The sequence below is a fragment of the Mauremys reevesii genome, linkage group 1 (genome assembly GCF_016161935.1).
Source record: "Mauremys reevesii isolate NIE-2019 linkage group 1, ASM1616193v1, whole genome shotgun sequence".
NCBI lineage: Eukaryota > Metazoa > Chordata > Testudines > Geoemydidae > Mauremys > Mauremys reevesii.
Window position 1 is genome coordinate 49125050 of NC_052623.1, and position 20947 is coordinate 49145996.

General features: G+C 41.2%; 1 protein-coding gene across 12 annotated transcripts in view; it reads left to right on the top strand.

The window, feature by feature from the left end:
* WASF3 (WASP family member 3) overlaps window positions 1-20947 on the top strand; it is a 141535-nt gene that overhangs the window by 24268 nt on the left and 96320 nt on the right. For 9 of the 12 annotated variants that reach the window (XM_039520243.1, XM_039520245.1, XM_039520246.1 and 6 more), the window contains exon 2: window positions 2975-3043. The exons of the other annotated variants lie outside the window; for them this stretch is intronic. The gene's annotated coding sequence lies outside the window, so the exon portion shown is untranslated. The remainder of the gene's footprint in view (window positions 1-2974; window positions 3044-20947) is intronic. 12 annotated transcript variants of the gene reach the window in all.

The window sequence follows — 20947 nt, forward strand, 5'->3', positions numbered from 1 at the left end:
AATTGGTAAAAGCACAGTGGATGGTGGTCTGTTTGAAAGCTACCATAATCTGTTAGAGTTATCAATAACTTGGAAGCACAGGATCTTATGGCTCAGTATTCTAACTGAGAAAGCCAAGGTGGGGTACTAGCGGGACAGGGCTGGCTTTATGAACTGTGGGGCACGATTTGAATACCTGGCGGCCGTCTGGGGCTTTGGTGGCAGAGGGTCCGCTCCGGGTCTTCTGCGGCACCGAAGGACCCCCTGCCATTGAAATGCCGCCAAAGACCCCTGGAGTGGACCACCGCTGGGTGAGTTATTTTTTTTTAAATAAATAAAAAATAAAAAAAGGCACCTAAGATTCAGGGCCCGATTCCGGGGAATCGGCCTAAAGCTGGCCCTGAGCGGGGATCTCTTATAGGCCACTAAAATCAGAATGGATAACAGGGCAAATGGCTCCGTAAGTATAAGTCTGTAACACACAGAAAGAAAAATTGTGTTTATCATGTGGGACTTCAACTTGGGTGACATCCTAATAAAGATGAGCTGAGCACTAATCTAAAATTAGTGGTTGCCTAGGAGCTAGCGATCATGCTGTGATTATATTTTTCTTTCAAACAGAATACAGTCGGAAACAGTAATTTATATATATATACACTGGGTGCTGTAAAAAGCCAATGTAAATCAAGTCTTCAAATCTAGGTTGGATTAATTTCTTAAACCACAGTTACTGTGATCAGTGCATGAATCACTTAGTGTAGTTGTGAGCTTGTGTTTTGCAGGAGGTCAAACTAGATGGTTATAATGGTCCCTTCAGGTTTTAAAAAAGTTAAATCTATGAATCTTTGTACACCACTTCTCCACGCTGTGCTATGGAGGGGAATTTGTGATCAACAGACAGTGAAAACTGTCATTGAAAGCTTAACATACAAGAGCTGCATGGCAACATTAAATGGAAAAGTCATGTCTACTAGAAAGTAGCAAAGTTCTGCTGAAGCATGGATTTTTGAGTCTAGCAGGGCTTCCTTCACATGCTAACATTTTTACAAAATCAAATTTGCTGTGACTGATGTACACGTAAAGACTCAACTCAATCTATATGAGTGGTGTACAGAGTAGCTTTAGTTTTTCAGATGAGAAAAACGCTATGGCATTTCTTACAGAGTTTTAGGAACCATCAATTACTATCTCAAAATATGATTTGAAACTTGTTTTCCAGATGCCAGGCTATTCTGAATCAAAGGTTAAATGTGGACATTCATCACCTATGTTGCAGTACTTCAGCTGCAACAGCACATCCTTATAAAAATTTCTCCATAAATCCCTGCTGTAGAAATCCAAATAATCTGGACATTGTAAAGTTGTCAGGATACACAAATATTTTTCAAATTTACATGGATTATAGTCCAATACAGTTCTAGTCTAAAAAGTCCTTTAAAATTGACATTTTGGGCTTCCATATTTTTTCTCTTTTTTTTTCTGTTTTGTTTCAAATGTGCTCACTTGACAATTTTTTTTTTTTTTTTTACTGCAAGCCCTGCAGTCTTCTCCTGTGCTCTGGGGGTATTCCTGCACTGGAATAAAAGACCTGCAACATGGCTGCAGCTGGGATAGGTCAACTGACTTGGGCTTAATTGCTGTGTAGACATTTAGGCTTGGGCTGAAGCCCAGGCTCTGGGACCCTACTCCCTTGCTAGGTCCCAGAGCTCAGGCTCCAGCCTGTGCCCAAATGTCTACACAATGGTTTTACAGCCCCACGGCCCGAACCCTGTGTGCTGGAGTCAGCTGACCTGGGCCAGCTGCAGGTGTTTAATTATCATGGAGACATATTTTGAGAGTCAACCTAGATAGGTTCTTTCCTGTGCTTCATCACTGGTAACAAAGGGTCCCTATTCCAAATCCCTAAATACTTGTGTAACCCAATTGCCAGAGGGAACAGCGAGCTTTTACAGGTGAGAGCTTTTATTTAATGAAAGCAAACCTTTGCACCCAAAAAGCCCCAACAAAAACCCCACTATTCCCTCTTGTTGCAAAGCAAATGTTCCAAATGTGAACCGAGTGTAACTGATGAATTACTGTCTTTGTCAGTCTGTAGGTAGCTTCAGAGCCTCAGCAGTTACTTGGCGCTTTCCCATACACTGGTTATTTTTTACTCTGCTGTTGTATGTCAGTGTTCACTCATGCTCTTCAAAAGCATATGGATAGTACTGAACCTGAAAAAGATGGTCTACTTTACTTTGTGACTGGCTGGCTAAACTATAAACAGCAGAGGCAGACGCTGGGAAAAGGACTTGAAAATGGAGGTTGAGTGGAAGGGTAGCTAACAGATAACTTTGCAGCAGTCAGAAAGCTGAGGGAGGCAGAATAATGGAGATAAATCTCTATCACTGCAGCCAGGAGGTTGGCAGAGGGGCATAATAGCACATGTACAGTTGCAGAACCAGGAGATTCTGGTTGAGTTGTGGTGGGAACCAAGATCTGGAAAAACTGAATCGTAACATACTTATTAAGGAAGTTGGGTTTTTTTTCCCTCTCATGAAACAATAGACTTGATCGTCAGACTAATTTTTTTTTTTTAAATAGATCTCCTACGTAGTCATTGCCTGGAAAATTAACTTGTAAAATGCTGCATTTAGAAGTACTTAGTTGCTATACGATGGGTATTTTGAGCACTTAAAAATACTGGTAATGTCATGAAACATGCTGAAGTAGCAAAAAAACAAAATGGTGAAAACTTTAAAGTTGAGTTACTCCTGCCAAAATGGGACAAGCTGGGCTGGAGGTAACACCATGATGAAACCTTGTTTGATATTTGTGCTTTGCCCTTTATATTTTGTCTGAATTTCAAATGTCCCCAGTCAGCCATGGGCATATGTTGAATGTAAATTTCAGATGTCAGCTGGTCCCAGTTGGGCTGGGGCTGGGGGTGGGGGTGGGGTGTAGGATCACACTCCCAATTAGTGTTTTAATTTAAAATGTTTCCATTTAAAATCAGGACAGCTCAATCTTTCTATGGGACACAGAGCACTGGCTAATAAAACAGGCTTCTCCTGGTGAGAACAGGGTAAGTAACAATATTATTTAGTAGCATTTTTCTCCCGAGTTAGTAAATACTGTGTGGAAACTGATATGTGACTGAGTGAGTGCTTTTCAGGATGATCAGTGTCCTAGAAATAGGGAATAAGCACCCGAAACGAACTTTTCAGTAATGCTGAATATATACAGTATTTAAATAATGGATGTAAATAAAATATATTAATACAAAATATAGTTTATTCACTTTCAAAATAAATCACAAAACCAAAACTAAAGAATAAAAACCTGACAGTACTGCAACATCAGAGTTAAAGAATCAATCAGAAGTGAGGAAATTCAGAATTAAGGTTGAAAGTCTGACCTTAAATTTTTCCTTTTCTGCTTATGCTGCAAGCTATAGTGATTATATCATATAATAGCATTTATCAAACAGGGTGAAAAACTTGCAGATGACAGTTCTTAGGGTAATCAAATTTAGAGAGGATTGTGAGGAATTTAAGAAACTAATAAAACTGAGTGATTGGGCAGCAGACTACGGTGAATTAATTTTATCTATGAAGTACAAGATAATGCAATGAATAATCTGAGCTACTTACACACTGAGTTCCAAATTAACTTTGACACCAAAGTCTTTTTCATGAATAGCTAACGTGGATAGCAGAAAAACCTTTGCTCAGTTCACATTATTTATACAGGAATATTTTGTATCACCAATGAAAGAAAATATTGAAAATTATATTAGTGTGACATCTGCAAGCCTGAAGAGTATGCCTACTTGCCATGGTGAAAAATATCTGTGGTGCAAGGTGCTTTCTGTCCTCGAAGACGGTCTGTGTAACTTATTGAAATAAAACAGTTTTGTGTACTGTATTAAATTGCAACATTTTTCTAATACTGTTCTTATACCATCCCTATTTAGGCTTAGTTCTTCAACTATATCTTTACACATTAGATATTCATGGTCCTTACAACCCTTGCACATGTTAAAAAAGTAAAACTGTTCAGATAATTACTTTTGGAGAGAGGAAATGACCTCACCTATGTTAACACCATACACTGTTATAACAAAGTTTGAAAGTAAAATTTTAGTTTTCTCTAATTGCCCTGCTTATTTACTTTTGCATTTGATTCTGCTGGATAATGAAAGAGGATTTACAGTTTTCTATTAGAAATCAGTTAGTTCTGAAAATGTGTATAGCTTTTTTACAGTACACAAACCATCCTTGCCCTGAAGAGCTTATGGTCTAATATATAGGCCCATGGAAGGTGGGACATACTAGGGAATCAAAAGTCAGAATATGACATAGTTTGTGTTTCTGTTTAAATGATAGTTCAGTTCTTGTGGGCCTCATAGACTAAGCGGATTTTTACGAGAGAGTGAGATGTTGTTGAATTGACTAACTGGGATAGTGAAGGTGTTCAGTGAATAGGAGCCAATGGGGAAAATTACATGCAGATGGGAGTGGGAGGAGAAAACTAACAGGTGTTGAGACTGAAGTTATTGTTAGAGCAGCAGAGGCTGGAGAGTGACATGATTATCAGAGTAACCAGTTACATTCTGTTTAGACTTCTCCTTTTGGTTCTCAGTAACTAGTACAATGCCATTTAGTTTTCCAACTCTGAAACAGAATATTTATTTACATTATTTTTTTCATGAAAATATTTCTTTGTAACAGCCTGTATTTCTGGCTGTACACCACTTGAACCTTTTTACTGAAGGAAAAATGGACTTTCCTTGCTCAGCTACTACTGATTTTCCGTGCCTTGCTTGATCTCCCTAAACTGCTGAACTCTTTTATATTGAATTAGGATTATGATGTCATAGATCCATGCAAAACTGCTTTAGTTTAACTGGTTTATCCTTAATAAGGAAAAATCTGGACCTATCAGCTGACCCTGTAAAAACAATAATATGAGGAAAAATCCTGAAGAACTGGGGTGAATTTGAGCTTCATAGCTAATTGCTATGAAATGTGATCTCTTGATTGACTAAACTTCAGGATATACTTCAGAAGTGCATACTTAAGAAGTATATACTTAAGGTGCTTGTATTTATGAAGAACCTTAGATTTTCACCTTTTTCCTAATGTAACACCTTGACAAGCAGTGCCCTTAGAATGGATTGCTAGTATAGAATGGCTATCGTGTTCTAAATGGAGGCTCAGGGCAGGTTACACTACAGCTGTAGCACTTTGAAGACACTCTAAGCCCATGGTTCTCAAACTATTGTACTGGTGACCCCTTTCACATAGCAAGCTTCTGAGTATGACCCCCTCCCCCCCAATACATTAAAAACACTTGCTTATACATTTAACACCATTATAAATTCTGGAGGCAAAGCAGGGTTTGGGGTGGAGGCTGACAGCTTGTGACCCCCCCATGTAATAACCTCATGACCCCCTGAGGGATCCCGACCCCCAGTTTGAGAACCCCTGCTCTAAGCCGACGGGGGAGAGCTGTCCCGTCGTCTTAGTTACTCCACCTCTGTGAGAGGTGGTAGCTATGTTGGCAGGAGTCTACACAGGAGTGTAAGGTCAGTATAACTGTGTTGCTTAGGGGGTTGATTTTTTTTGCACCCCATAGCGATTTAGCTATACTGAAGTAAGTGCATAGTGTAGATCTGGCCTCTGGCAATTGATTTATCAACACAATATTTAAGTGTCTCTTTACAATAATGTGTTTTTTTTTTGTATTAAAGGTTTCAAACATGCAAAAGTAATACCCCATTAACTTTTCAAAAACGGTTTCCAATTTATTTCCTAATGTGTCCATATCATAAATAACAAACAATGCAAACTGTTTCTAGGATTATAGACTAAACTGAAGCACAGTGATTTTTTTCTTCATAAAAAAGACCTTTGGAAATATCACTTTTGGGGAGAAAAGGTGGGGGGACGACATACAAAGGAATAATGAATAGTGGAATTTTTACAACATTATCAGTTTTTAGTAAAGATATTATCTTTTTGTACTCGCTTATGCACTCATTAATTTTGTATATAAATATATGTTAAATTTTATAACTACTATATACTTCTTATGTTGCTACATGCAGGTGTGCTTGTGTTTCAGCCACCAGTTATTACTTAAGATATGTTAGAGAGACATTTCAAAAATTATTTGTTGGGAAGATATTACTTCAGTAGAGCACTACATATTAATTTCTGGCAATGGATTGAATATTGAAATATTGCATATCACTGTGCCATACAACTATTAAGCTTTAATACAGGTCACCTGTTCCAGAAGGGACTGTTCTAATGACATCAATAGAATCATTTCTTCATTGGATGCGTTTTGCTGTGCTAACAGAACTTTCTGTTCCCTTTATGCTGGATACAGAAACAACTAAGGTAGTACAGTCCATGTTTTCTCTCTTGCTTAGAATGCTTTAAATCCTTTCCATATATTGGATTTTCATTTATATTTTAGATATAGTTGTAGAATCAAATTCCAATAATACTTCAGAACCAGGACTTTGTTTCTTGGAGCCACCTTCAGAATACAGGTTTTCTTAGTTGTTCTAGATTGGTTTTCTGGAGGTTCTGTTCATCAGACAGACCATTCTTACTGAAACCAGACTGATTTATTAACAGAATGGCAGACATTTTCTTGTGATTGTGTCTTCTCTATGTGGTCTAAACACTGTTTTGTTTTGTTGGCATGGCCTCCGTTGGAAGATAGATCTCTAAATTGTTTTTCTCCATGTTGTTGACAGTAGTCTATACACTCTAGGGAAAAAGCTTTGGGAGAGTGTGCACAGGGTGACTGATATGACCACTGATGTTTCTGATTTATGCAACCACAACCATCATAACTATTACTTCGCATTTTTCTCCACTCCTGTTTTGTGTGTTTAGCTACCAGTTACATCTCGTCATAATCTGCAGGGCTGTGCTCCCGGATTGGGGTATTGGGTGCCACCACAATTAAAAAGTGTAATGTGTTAGAGGGGTAGGTGAACCTGCAGGAGTTTATGCTGTTGCTAAAGCATTACTGTCTTTGCTGTCATTTCCTGTTTGTTCTATGTGACTAAAATTATGTAGAGGATTGGCTGCTGATAGCATTTCCAGCTCATGAGAATTATTTATATTAAAAAAATAAAGTTCAATAATCTGAAAGTTTATTTCAAGTTATTCCTTGGGTTGGTGGATAAACTCTTCATCTCTCATTTCAAGGTCCTTTATAATTGATTTTTCCCAACCAGTCGTTTGCTCAGTCTTGTTGCTTGTGTCTCTATCGAATGAAAAATATACCGTAACTTCCTGTATTTACTCTACCTTTGACTGCTATGGCTATGTCTGCACTGCACTGTAGTGCAGACTACAGAGATGTGAACTGCAGAGCACACCAAAGCATTATGCTATAACTGATCGATGTGGATGCTGCTGGCATCAACTAAAAGTTACTTAATTCATGTTAATGTAATCCTCTTTCACCTAGGATTGTTAATGCAAACTAGGTGCCTTTTAGTTCATGCCAGCAGTATCCACCAGGGCTATTACAGTGCAACACTTTGGCATGGCATACACTTCACACACCCATAATCTGCGCTGCAGTGCTGTATGGACAAGCCCTAACTCTCTTGTATTAACTACTTTAACTTCCTCTGCTTTAGTGCGCTCTGCCTTCTGTTTCTTTTCTCTATTGCACTCAACATCTGCAGCTTAAAATTATCTGCTTTCTGTTCTGCTCTTTACAAGTATCCCCACTGACTTTTTCATTTCAGGTTAAATTCAGACTCCTTGTTTGTTCCTTCTACTTCTTGGTAATTATTTGAATGTGTGCTAGTTTGGCTCCCTCTGTAGGTATGCATGAGCCTCATGTGTGACAGACTGGATTTTTCCTTAACTAACACTGTTAGTTGGGGCCACGTATGCACCCTGTGCCTCTGCATGTTCTTGCATGAGGGCGTAAAGATGGTGTCCCCGCAACCCTTCCATAGTTTCTCCTCTTACCACCCGTGACAGCAAGATAGAACCTGGTGAATGTCCAGCCTTCTACTTACCTCAGGCTAAAGCTACTTCAAAATCTTCTGAAAATCTTCAAAACTGCTTTTGATCATCTATTTTGCTGGTCATGATCAGATCAGCAACCATTGGACTGAGATTCTCTGATCAGAAACTCATACAGGCCCTTCTGTATAGGGCAGTGGTCCTCAACCTTTTCGTCTGGTGGGCGCCAGACGAAGGACCACTGCGGTGGTGGAGCACCTACCAAAATGCCGCCGAATTTTGGCGGCGTTTTGGTGGGGACGCCTCTCGATGACGCTGCTTGCCATCGACAAGCGGCGTCATCGAGAGGCATCCCTGCCGAAATGCCGCTGAAATTCGGCAGCATTTCGGCGGGTGCTCTCCCACGGTCCAGGACGCAGGCGCATTAAGATGCATGGTGCCCGTGGGCACCGCATTGGGGACCACTGGTATAGGGTATCTATAGTGGCAGAGCTAAAACTTCCAGGCTTCAAGTCATGTCCATCCTGCAATGGACTAATTCCTCTTAAGGATGGGCACAGCCAATGCCTCGTGTCTGAGAGAATCCTGTATTCCAAGCAGCTGCTCAGCATGCTTATCCTTCAATGTGAAGATGTACAAATTGTGAATGAGGCTGAAGTTCTGCCTTCTGGAATAGTCCATGAAGGTCTCATTGATACCAGAGGAAACATGTGCCAAAAACTTCTTTATATCGCCATAGCACAGCCAGGTGATAAGATTTCAATGGAAAAGTTGGCACTGAAGTAAGAGCCAGCACTGACAGTGGCATCATCACCAGCACCAACACTGGGTTTGAAGCTGACCTTAGCTTCGATATTGAAGGCATCAAAGGTGAGCACAAAAAGGGGTTACTCTGAGCACTGAGACAGGAGCTCTGTGTCCTTTCACAAGGACATGCACAGCAAAACATCTGTGGTTAAGTCCTCTAAGCTTACATGGTGTTGAGGGATGGGAGAAGGAGCAGGTTATGATGTGGCAGACACTGCTGGCACATGTTCTGGTGCTGAATGTGCTACTAGCAGTGTCAGCTTTGGCTTGGAGGGAGGAGCCTGAGACTGAACCAGATCCTCCTTGGTGCTGAGCAATCCGCCAGTACAGATTCTGGTAACAAAAGGACCTAAGGCCTTGTTGACAAATAAAACTTATACCAGCTTAGCTGTGTTGGTCAGGCATGTGTGTGTGTGTGTGTGTGTGTGTGTGTGGAAAATACCCTAAAGACCCAGCTATGCCAACAAACCGCCCCCAGTGTAGACAAAGCTATGCTGACAGAGGAGGGTTTCTACTGGCATAGCTAACATCATTTGGAGAGGTGGTTACTGTACTGGCAGAACTCCTCCTTTTTGTAGGTGTACACTGCGTCACACTAAGGCACTATGCTGTCGTAGACTCTCTAGTATAGACATAGCCCTGTACATTGGCATCACCCCTAGAAGATGTCTACTCTTTGCTTTCACCAAGGCACCAATTTTCCTGTCATTAAGCAGGGAGCCTTCCCCTCTGATGTCTGTGAGCTACGCCACCAAGAGGACTGCAGACACCAGCCGGGACTGGTATTGGTCAAGTCAACAGCCTGTGTCAAATGTAAGCATACCAGGTGTCACCAGGGTCCTTTTGGGGGTACTGGGCCTACATTCACAGGCATCCAAGAAGCTAGTCTCCTCAAGGAAAAGGTCTCCCTCTCCAGCTCTCTCCCTGACTGACTACTGATGCTGGAATATTGAGAGGAATGGGGTCCAGGGGCAAAACAACATCGGTACTCTGTCTTGCCTTCTAAAGATCTTTTCCTCATTGTTGCCAGATGAAGTCCAATCCTTAGCATTGGTTTCTGCACCAGATGATTTAAATGCATTCCAGGAGCAACTTGTGCGGATTGCTGAGGCTCTGGAGATCAAGACTTCATTTATCTCAGAGAAGTCCCACAAGTGGTTTGACATCCTGTAAGCTTTTGGTCCTGCCAGGATTACCCTCCTCATTAACAAGGGACTGGTAGACCCAGTAAAAGCTCGGTGTCAGACTCCATCCACTATAATACCAACAGCAAAATGTGTTGAAGATGTACCAGGTACCCATTCTGTAGATCTACATCCACCCCAACCCCTTAGTTGTCTGTCAGACTGCTTGCCAGACTTTGCCTATGGCTGAGATACATGTACTTCCCATCCAGACATCATATAAGCAGATAGGTAGGACTGTGACCCCAAGTCCTGTGGCAGTTCACTTGCTGATTAGATAAGTGAAATTTTCAGTCCTATCACCAACAGTCATGCTCATCAGGGACAGACTGGGTGCCCATCTGAACCACCTTCAAAAGCAAAGCACGTGGTCTCAGGAAAATTTAAAATTACTTATGAATATCCTGGAACGGAGAGCTATCACACTGGCTTGTATAAGATGCCAGCCTGTTCTGTGGAACTGCATGGTGCAAATCCTGACAGACAGTACATTGGTGGTGCACTCTATAAACAAACAAGAGTGCTTAATCATCCCCTCTGTCTGGAAGCAACCAAGTTTTGAAGCGACCTCACTAGCTCTACACCTCCCGTGGGTCAGCAACGTCCTAGTGGATTTTCTGAGCAGAAACATGGTAACCAATCATGAGTGGTCACTGCAGAAATCCATCCTACATGGAGCATTCTATCAGTGGGGACTTCCACCATAGACTTGGGTGATTTTCTTGGTGATGAGCAAGTGCTGAAACTTCCTACTCCAGAGGAAGCATGAGCTCAGGATCCCTGCTAGATGCTTTCTTCCTTCAGTGATCTCAAGGGCCTTCTTCACACAGATTCCCAGGATCAGATGGGACAGGGACTTAATCATCATTATAGTTCACTATTAGCCAAGACATATTGATTATCAGATCTGCTGCATATGTCCCAGTGGCCTCATGCACATTCTGATCTGCCAGGTCCCAATATCCCAGAACCATGTCAGATAATGCATGTGGACTAATGTTGTTGCATCTGACACCCTGGATGTTGGCTGGCTGAGCAACAGTGACAGAGATTGCTCCCTACAGGTCCAGCAAATTCTTATACAGAGCAGGAAACTTTCCACCAGGGAAACATCCTCCTCAAAATGGAAAAGAGTCTCCATTTGGGCAACTCAGAATAATATTGACCCTGCAGAAGCCTTTTACCAAACATCTTAGACCGTATCCTGCTCTGAAAACATACAGGACTAATGTTTAGCTCCCTGAAAGTCCACCTCATCACAATATTTGTGTTTCACCCTCCAGGACAGTCGTATGTGTATTTCTCACCACCTACAATATCAAAATTCCTCAATGGCCTTCATGTTTGCCCTCCAGTGAGAGACTAACTCTAATGTGGGAATTCAGTGTCATCCTTCTAAAGCATATGTAGTCTCCTTTTGAACTGTTATCAGAGTGCTCAATATATCTGACCATTTAAAAAGTTTTTTTCTCGTTGCCATTGCATCAGCATGGAGAGTCAGCGACCTCCAAGCTCTTCTTCTGGCCAAGACCATCTTCCATGTCGTTTCACATGGACAGGGTGGTGATGAAACCAGACTTCAACTTTCACCCTCATGTGCTTTTGGAAATCCATCTGAAACAATCCATTACCTTGTCAGTCTTCTTTCTGAAGCCACACTTGAAACTAGTAGAAAAGAAGCTCTGTACTCTGGTCATCTACAGAGCTTTGCTGTCTGTTGCCTCAACAAGACTAAGTCTTCTAGGCTCTCTCCTCACCTCCATTTCAGCCATATCCAGCTCATCAAAAGGCCAAGCTATCTTGTCTCAGAAAACTGCAAAAGGGGTCGGAGCATGTTTCCACCTGCCGTCAGCTGGCTGGCAAGCCTCTCCCTCTGAACATCAATACACATGCCATCAGGGCACAGGAAACATTGCCATCCTGCTTCAGAATTGTCAGTCTGAGGTCTGCAAGGCAGCTATGTGGTGCAATCAACTAACTTTGGTTAAACATTATGCATTTGACATGGTGTGATTTGGGGAAACTATATACAGCTTATGAATGGTAGTTGAAGACATTGAAGTTTTTACTTCATGGAAAATTGCTTTATCGCTGCCCCTATGTAAATGTGGAATCCAACATGGACTAGTGGGCCTAGGTCATGCTCTCTGCCAGAGCAAAGACAATGGTGGGTCATGAAAATTCAGCAACCATCTATTCAGGGTGAAGCATCTTGGGACAATGGGTTTGCTTGAGCTTGGAGAAGATACTTCCCCCACTTGTCTGAAGGGAGGGGGGAAAGTTGAGAGAGTGGACAAAGAGAGGCGATAGAGCTGGCGTTTAAAGAGAATGAACTGGCTAACACTGGAATAGGTGAGCTGGGAGGAGAAGGCTCCATGTTTCAGCATACAAACTCTGCACTGCAGCAGAAGAATTCTGAGTGGTCCCAGAGGAGATGATCCCAGCTCATAGAATGCTCCAGAGTGGTGATGAAACTGAGGCAAGGAAATGCATGTAGAGAGCAATGCTGTGTCTGAATCCTGTGCGAAGTCTGTATGTTCAGGTATAGCGCATATCACTTGTCCCTTGAAAAGACTTACATTTATGGATGGGGGATGGTGTATTTAAGCTACAGGGGCAATCTGAGGGGCCAGCACTCATTTTGGGGATTGGGCAGTGGGCAGCATGGACTGAACTGTCAGGGGGTGCTAGCCAGAGGATCTGCACCTAGAAAATGTGCCTATGGCCCTAAGACAGAGGTGGTGCTTAAGCTCTGTTTAGACTCTTTAGAGGCTTAAGACACAGAATCACAGCAGCATGGTCAGGGGCCAGTAGAGACTGGTTGACTGGACCTGACACACTGGCAGAACAATATTTCATTCTGTTTTCTAAGACATCTTAAAAACTACTCACTCCTACCATCCTGGGAGGATACTACTTGCCAGTCTTACAGTGGGATCCACACTGACACATACTCAAAGAAGAAAGAATGGTTACTTTGTCCTACAATAACTGTGGTTCTTTGAGATGTTGTAGTCATAGAATCATAAGGGACCTCAGGAGGTCATCTAGTCCAACCCCCTGCTCAAAGCAGGACCAGTCCCCAGACAGATTTTTTTTTACCCCAGTTTCCTAAATGGCCCCCTCAAGGATTGAACTCACAACCCTAGGTTTAGCAGGCCAATGCTCAAACCACTGAGCTATTTCTCCTCCCCCATGATTTGGCCTCCATCCTGCTTTTCAGAGTCCTCAGCTATGTGGGCTTTGCATTATGAGGGAACTGAGAAAGGGATCTTCATTGTCACTCTGCCTTTTATACCCTCATATGGGAGCACAAGGAGGGTGCATGCATGACCCTGACCAGCAATGCTAGAAAAATTTAGTCTTGTGCATGTGCACCTACAGTGGGATCTACACTGATATCACAAAGAACCACAGTTAATTTTTCTAAGTGATCATTCTTACTACTTAGTGCATAAGGGAGTGTTGTATTATGCTCTGCCAGCTACTTGTTTTACTGATCCCTTATCCCCTTCACTCATGTCACCTTGTCATCCTTTAATCTTATTCATGTTGCAGTATATCAATTAATTTAAAAACAGAGAGGAGCATAAATATGCCATCTTGTTAGTTCCAAGGATATATTATATGTGTGAAATACAGCTGTCACATTTTTAATGTTATATTTCTTCCCTTTAGACCTTTGTATTAGTTTTAATTTAGGTTGTAAGATCTGTGGTAGGAACCTTGTAGTCTTAAAGTACCTGCTGCGCTCCATTTTGCATTGATTTCCATAAAATAGCATGTTATGGAACCAACAGTATTTTCCCACATATAGCCAGATGTTTTCTAGTTGAATGTTAAATGCCTTTTCTCACATGTATATATTTAAAAGGCCCTCAGACATCATATCTTACATATTACAGTGGTAAGCACCTTGACGTTATCTGTGCATTTTTAAACAATGCCCATGGCAAAAACTGATAAATTGAGAGAGGGAGAGAGAAGTGGTTGAGACACAACAAAAGTTAACTGAAATGACAAAAACCACAATAGAACTGATTTAAACAAAAATACCTCACCACACTACAGGAACAGACCAAGGCAGTAATTTTCATTTTATATTATGACCTGTTTGTGTAAAATGCTACAAATCTAACTGGAACTGTTGTAGATTAAATTACTTTTCTGTGTAGCATAGTAAACGAGAGTTTGAATATAGACTCAATTGATCATGTAGTGTTTCCAAACTGTGTGTCAAATTAGGACATTTGTTTTACATGCATGGTTAATACTGAACTTTTCTGAGTTGCAATTTAATATGTTTACTAAATTTGTTTTAGATGAAAAGGATCAAAGAGAAAACTCAATATAAATAAGTTTTAGCTTTCTTCACATCAAAGATCTGCTTTTGTAAATTCAAATACCGACTGAAAGGTATTCAGGCACAGAACACAACATAGTATAAAACAAAATTAAGTCCAATTTATGAAAGAAAAAATTAAACTAAATGAAGCCTGTGCTTGTGTAAAACAATGTAACAGAACTAAGAAATAGTCACAAAGAAAACCCAAACATTGTTCAACTCTGGATGTGGCTAAATCACAATAAATATTTATAAACATTTTAAAATAAATATTATATTTAATATATAAATGCTTATGAAGTGCTTATAAATTATGTTCCTCAGCAGAGGCTCATACTCCTGTAATGGTCCCCTTCAACAACCTGGCATGAGTAAAATAAAGGACGATGTAGAGGGGTTTGTCTGTAGTGATGAATAAAAATGTTTTCTATATTAAGCCTAAAGCATAACAGTTATTTAAATTCCAACTGTTTGAGGAAATTAACTATCTGAAGTAAAAATAGAGTCCTTATTCCCAAGAGGACCAATGGTTTTAAACAGACACAAAAAAGCAGAGTAGATAGCCAAGGACTCTAACTCAAAACACAAATATACTTTTCACATAAAAACACACTTTAAACATTTTTTACATTAAAGACTTTGGAATGTTAGGGTATTTTCCCGCTATTTAACTTGTACTCTAAAGTTATTAAGTAAGTTAGCTTATGAAAAAGAGCCAGTGTGTTCACTTTCTAAAATCTACTGCAGAGCTGGTGATCATTTTTGTTTTCTAAATAGTCAGACCAATCATTTAATGGTACATTTAAGATGAGGTTTTCCTAACTTATTTACAGCTTCACTTTTTCAGGTTTGCATAAAGAAATAATGGCTTTGGCCTTAAACAAAAACAGATCTTTGGCCCCACTAAAGGAGCAGCGCAAAAGGGAATTTAAGCTGCTCCCTGTCTTCCAGTGTAGGGGACATGGGCTCCTAGGAGGCCTTCACTTGTGGGCACACCTTAAACCAATCCTGAGGCTGCTGCAAGCAACTGATGCTGAAGTAGCCCCAGGCTCCCTGTCAAGATCAGGAGGGTGTAAATGTTGTGGAATGCCCCATTTGCTGCCTCCTCAGGTGGGAGGAGCATCATTCTGGTGTACTTAAAGATTCAGTCCATAATGTAATCTATTGGTATCCTTTCTAGCAGAAAACTTGGCTTGTTAAAGTGTTCAAATCCCATTTTAGTACCTTAAGATTTATATTTCTGTACCAAATATCTGCCAATAAGAACAGTTACAGTGTTAGCACGCAGATATGCAAACTGTTACACAGATGTCCATTTTCATCAGGCAATTCTACATAATATATTAGAATAAAAAGTAGACTTCCCAATAATCTCCCTGAATATATTTTTAAGATTTTTCACAATGTTATTTATTATTTGTATTACAGTTTCAGTATTCCATTGTTTGGACCCATGGTATTTGGAGAGGCAAGTTTTGTTGAGTTTTCAGGGACAAAGAACTGTAGAATACAGTACACCCATCTTTTAATAAAGTCTCAGACTGCTTCACAGAATAAATGTTATGCTAATCTAGAGCTAGTCTGATTCAGAAATACAGCACTTCAGACCTCACCGAGGAGTTCAGTATGGGATTTTTTTTGTTCATTTCTTATATTCTGCAAAGAACTGAATTTACTCTTCATGATCCTTCCTTATTTTGTCTTTGAGACTGGCAGATTTACAAATGGGTTACAGATGTTCCAAAGGGTTTCAGTTTCAGCTATACAGATATAAAAATAGAAGAAAAGCCACAAGGAAATGTAAGACAATGAAATATACAATAAAACGGTGGAAGTTTAAATGACTATAACATTTCAAACAATAGTTTCTTTTCCATATTGAATCAGACTAGCGTAGTATGAAGTGTTATCTGATCTGAGACAGCAGTAACTTATTTAGCTATGCGATAAATTATGCCGGTGTCTTATTTATCCCCTACTCCCACTCCACTTTGATGCCTTTTTCCATACTGCTCTTTGTATATCAAATGCCTGCAAGTACCATGCTCTGCCAAGCTACTATCCTTTCCTTTAAGTAATACAAGAAAATTCGGTTCCACCACATGCCTACAAGAAGCTAATTATTATGAAATAGGCATACTGTGATAGACCCAGGCCAGTTGGGTACAACAAAGTAGTAGAAGGCAGATATACTGGCCACTGGATTAGCAGTTTTCTGTTTCCTGACTGACCAGAGCAGGGGCTGTGCCAGGCTAATGAGAACACCTGACTCCAATTAACTTGCAAAGAGCCAGGTGAGGCCTTGAAGGTAATGTGAACACCTGACTCTAATTAAGGCCCTTTTTGATACTATAAAAGGGTTCACTTCAGTCAGGCTGAGGAGAGCCAGAGGAGAGGAAGTGCAGCTGAAGGGCTGGTTAATGAAGACACCCTCAAGTCATTGGTAAGGGTGAAGAGGAGAGAAGCAGGAGAGCTGTGGGAAAGTGGCCCAGGAAATGTAGCAAATCTGGCAGTGAAAGGTTGACTGCCAACAGCTGCTACCATTAGGGTCCCTGGGCCGGAACCCCCCAACCCACCACTACAGGAACACCTCCTGGGAGGGGAAGACAGGCCCCTGTCAGGACAGGAGGCTAAACTGTTTTGGTATGAGGCCGTAGGAGCAACAGAGACTGTGGGAGTTCTCTCAGCAACCTCCTTGTTGGCTTAGGATGAAAAGGGCTCAGTAGACTGTATCCCTGGCCCTAGAGAGAGAAGGGCTACGTGGAGGGTTGCAGTGAGCCTCTGAAGCTAGCATAAACCGCCTAGAAGCATGGGACCCATGGGGACAAGGTCGGGGCTCTGCCACAATACATACATAAAAAGTGTTTCATTTCCATGCTAACTCCCTCCTCTGAGTTTCCCAACGAGTAATGTCTTTTCTTTCTTTTAGACTAAGCTTTTCAGGGCAAGTATGTTCATTTTTGGCATCTGGTATATTGCCAAGTACACACGCAGACTTCTCAAATAGTAAAACATAATAATTAGACCATTTAATCCTTAAAAGACAGAGAAGCATGATTTTCACACAGTTTAAAAAAAAAGCAATCAATACACATTCACAGACACACAGTTTCTTACTGATCTCTTGTGGTATCAGTGAATATAAAAGTTTATTAATCCTGAAAGCATTTGTGCTGAAGGGATGGGGGAGAAGAAGGGACATATACTTCTTAGACTTGACCAAATCCCAAAGAATACTCGAGTGAAGAAACTGAAGCAGGGAATGATTTACACCTTTCTTTTTCTTAGGTCTGTATATCTCTTATGCTATCTAATGTAAGTACTTGTTCTATACCAAACCTAGACAAGTAGGTTTCCTTCAATCTACCAAAAGGAAATTAATGGAGAAATACAATGGGATTTGCTCTTCATTGGAGTAAAAACTGCCAACATTACTGGAACAACTAATACTGTATTACAGAACTCAGCAACAAGATGGGATTATATAGTAAGGACTCTACTTTTTTTGCCCACGAGTTGAAAGTCACATAGTTCACTCTAACCCCACTGTAAGTTTCCATATACTATAAAACCTTCTGAACACAATCCTTACATGACGTGAAAAAAATCAACCCTTGAGTTATTGTCACTCTCTTCTAAGCCCATGAAAACCACTGAAAACAATATCAAACAATTGGTCCACCCTTCTGAATGTTCATCTTGCTTTAAAGTAAGTTACATTGAGCTTTATAACTCAGTCAGTGGTTTAAATTACACCTTGAAAAAGTGCAGAGAAAGCCAGAGAAGTGTGGAGACCACCTAATATATGTGCCTTATAGTTCAAATTTCTAACAGTTGGTCCACATACAGTTCAAACAATTTCACTGTATCAATTTAGAAACTGATTTAGTTAAATCATTGCTCAAACTGCATATAGACAGATAAGGCCTAAGCAGGAAGGTTGTCCAGATTCAGTACTACTGAAGCTTATAAATTATCTTCCAGAGGATCCCCATGTACAACAAGTCACATCTATTCTGTAGGGAAGAAACAGTGGCATAGATGACTATGGCAAGAGTCCACACTGGCAAGAAATGACTGTCATCATCTGTGTAAACATTATATGGCAATACATTTCATCATCACTGCCACTTGTGACTTCAAGAGCAATGAAGTACCACTCCCATACTGCAAACTACCATAAAAATGGTTGCAAGAGACAAGGAGGATGAGAAAATGTCTTTTATTGGACCAGTTTATGATGATGATGAGAGAAGTTTTCGAGCTTACACAAAGCTCTTCTTCACATCTGCGAAATGTACCATATGTAAGTGGTATGATACATTTTCACCAAGCAACCACTATAGCCAACCTATCAATCCTCATACTCAAAGGAAACCTGCACAACACTTTCAAAAGATGAGTCAGAGAGCATAAGTTCTAACTTTGCTAAATACTAAAAATGATGGACTGACCAGATACACTAGACTTATGGTTTACTACAACAATCTGTAACCTCCTTAACCCCTGCTCCCACCTCCTTCCAGCTCTTCCCCCCTCACACCCCTCCCCACACACTTTCCTGGCCCTGTACGGATGCTAACAGGCCACTTCACCTTGAATGGTCCCTTGAAATATGTATTAACTACTTATGCTAAACAGGGGCGGCTCTAGGATTTCCGCCGCCCCAAGCACGGCGGCACGCCGTGGGGGGCGCTCTAGCAGTCGCCGGTCCCGCGGCTCCGGTAGACCTCCTGCAGACCTGCCTGTGGAGGGTCCGCTGGCCCTGCGTCTCCGGTGGACCTCCCGCAGGCATACCTGCGGATGCTCCACCGGAGCCACGGGACCAGCGGCCCCTCCGCAGGCACGTCTGCGGGAGGTCCACCGGAGCCGCCTGCCGCCCTCCCGCTGGGACGCTGCCCCAAGCGCGTGCTTGGCGCGCTGGGGTCTGGAGCCGGCCCTGATGCTAAACAATTTGGTTTCTGAGTACATTTCCCAGACCTAAAGAAAAGCTCTGTGCAAAAGCTTGTCTCTCTCATCAACAGAAGTTGGTCCAATAAAAGATATTACCTCACCCACCTTGTCTCTCTAATATCATGGGACTAACACAGCTACAACAAAACTGCACGTTAAAATGGATGAACATATTCCACCAGTAACATGCACAGATGACACCTTTTCCAATTTCTTTCTCCTTCTACAAGTATTATTTCTGTTTTGCCTGGGTTAAACTTCAATTAAATAATTATATCCAAGCACCACTTTTCACCAGGCATTGGGAAAGCACAAAGACTGCACCACATGGGTATACGAAAAATTCCATGTTGAGTAAAGTATTACAGCCCAAACCATCTCAGAATCCCTTCTAATAACCTTAACATGACAGTAGAACCCTGTGAAACCACACACACCCACACACCCAACTCAGATAAGCAAATGCCCAATGTCATTAAGGTCAGGCTTGACAAAGCCCTGGCTGGAATGATGTAGTTGGGGATTGGTCCTGCTTTGAGCAGAGGGTTGGACTAGATGACGTCCTGAGGTCCCTTCCAACCCGGATATTCTATGAATGTAAACCTTTAATCTCCCTGTCAGAAAAGAGAACCACTTCTGAGGAATTCTCTTCGTTACAGCCTTGGTCAAGCTCTCCCGTCTGGACACTCACCAGACTGCTGTGTTTAGGTCCCACACACTGGACCTATGCTTTTTAAAGCTTTCCTCAGTCTGAGCTGAGTCCAAGCACTTGTTTCTGTTTCTGAGTTTCTAGGCACACCCTCCAGGTGCAGATCTGCTTCCTAGCACCCCCTTCTCAGTCCCCATGGTCTGCCAATTGCGTGGGCCCCAAGACTACCGCCAGCTCCACAGTTGCTTAAGCACACCCTTTCCCAGAGCTCCAACCTTGTAGACACACTCATTTAGTTTACCTTTCCAAGACTGGTGACAGTTGAAGTAAAGAGACTCAGCCTTTCCATGGGGTTTCTAAAACAATTACTATTGCATGAAGTATGTACATGATGTGTATTAAGTATTATAAAAGTGTGTAGCATGTGGTCTTTTCTGGCAGCTAACACCACACTGGTAATTTAATATTGTGACATGTATGTATTAACACTGTACCAGGAAATATGGATACTTAATTATATTATGCTTTAAAGTCTCTGGCCAAACAGATAAGAAACAGGTTCCCTCCCAGACAGGAGAAGGCAACTATTTATCTGTCTCCTGTGTAAATTAAGCACAGTGGAATCAAAACAGTGGACGCTCCATTTACAATGTACAGGGGGATGGGAAGCCCACAAAAGGGGGAAAAGCAGCATGAGGTCATCCTGCCTCTTGAAACCAAGTAATTGAACCTTGGAATATATAAGGACAGACAGAAGCCCTCTTTGGCATCTATCATTAGACAGCCATAAAGGAGCAGAGCTCTTGCAAGCTGAGAAAGCTGGGTCCTTCCACCAAGTGGGGAGCGGGGAGGATTTGATGTTTCTGGAAACTGAATACAGGTGAGAAACCATCTTGAATAAAGCCTGTATTTTGTTAGATTCGATTAATTTAAATGCATGTGTTTTCACTTTTATTTGCTTCTAACACTTGGATTTTATTCATTTTACCTGACATCATTTAACCTATGTCCTGTTGTTAATACATTTGTGTTATTTATT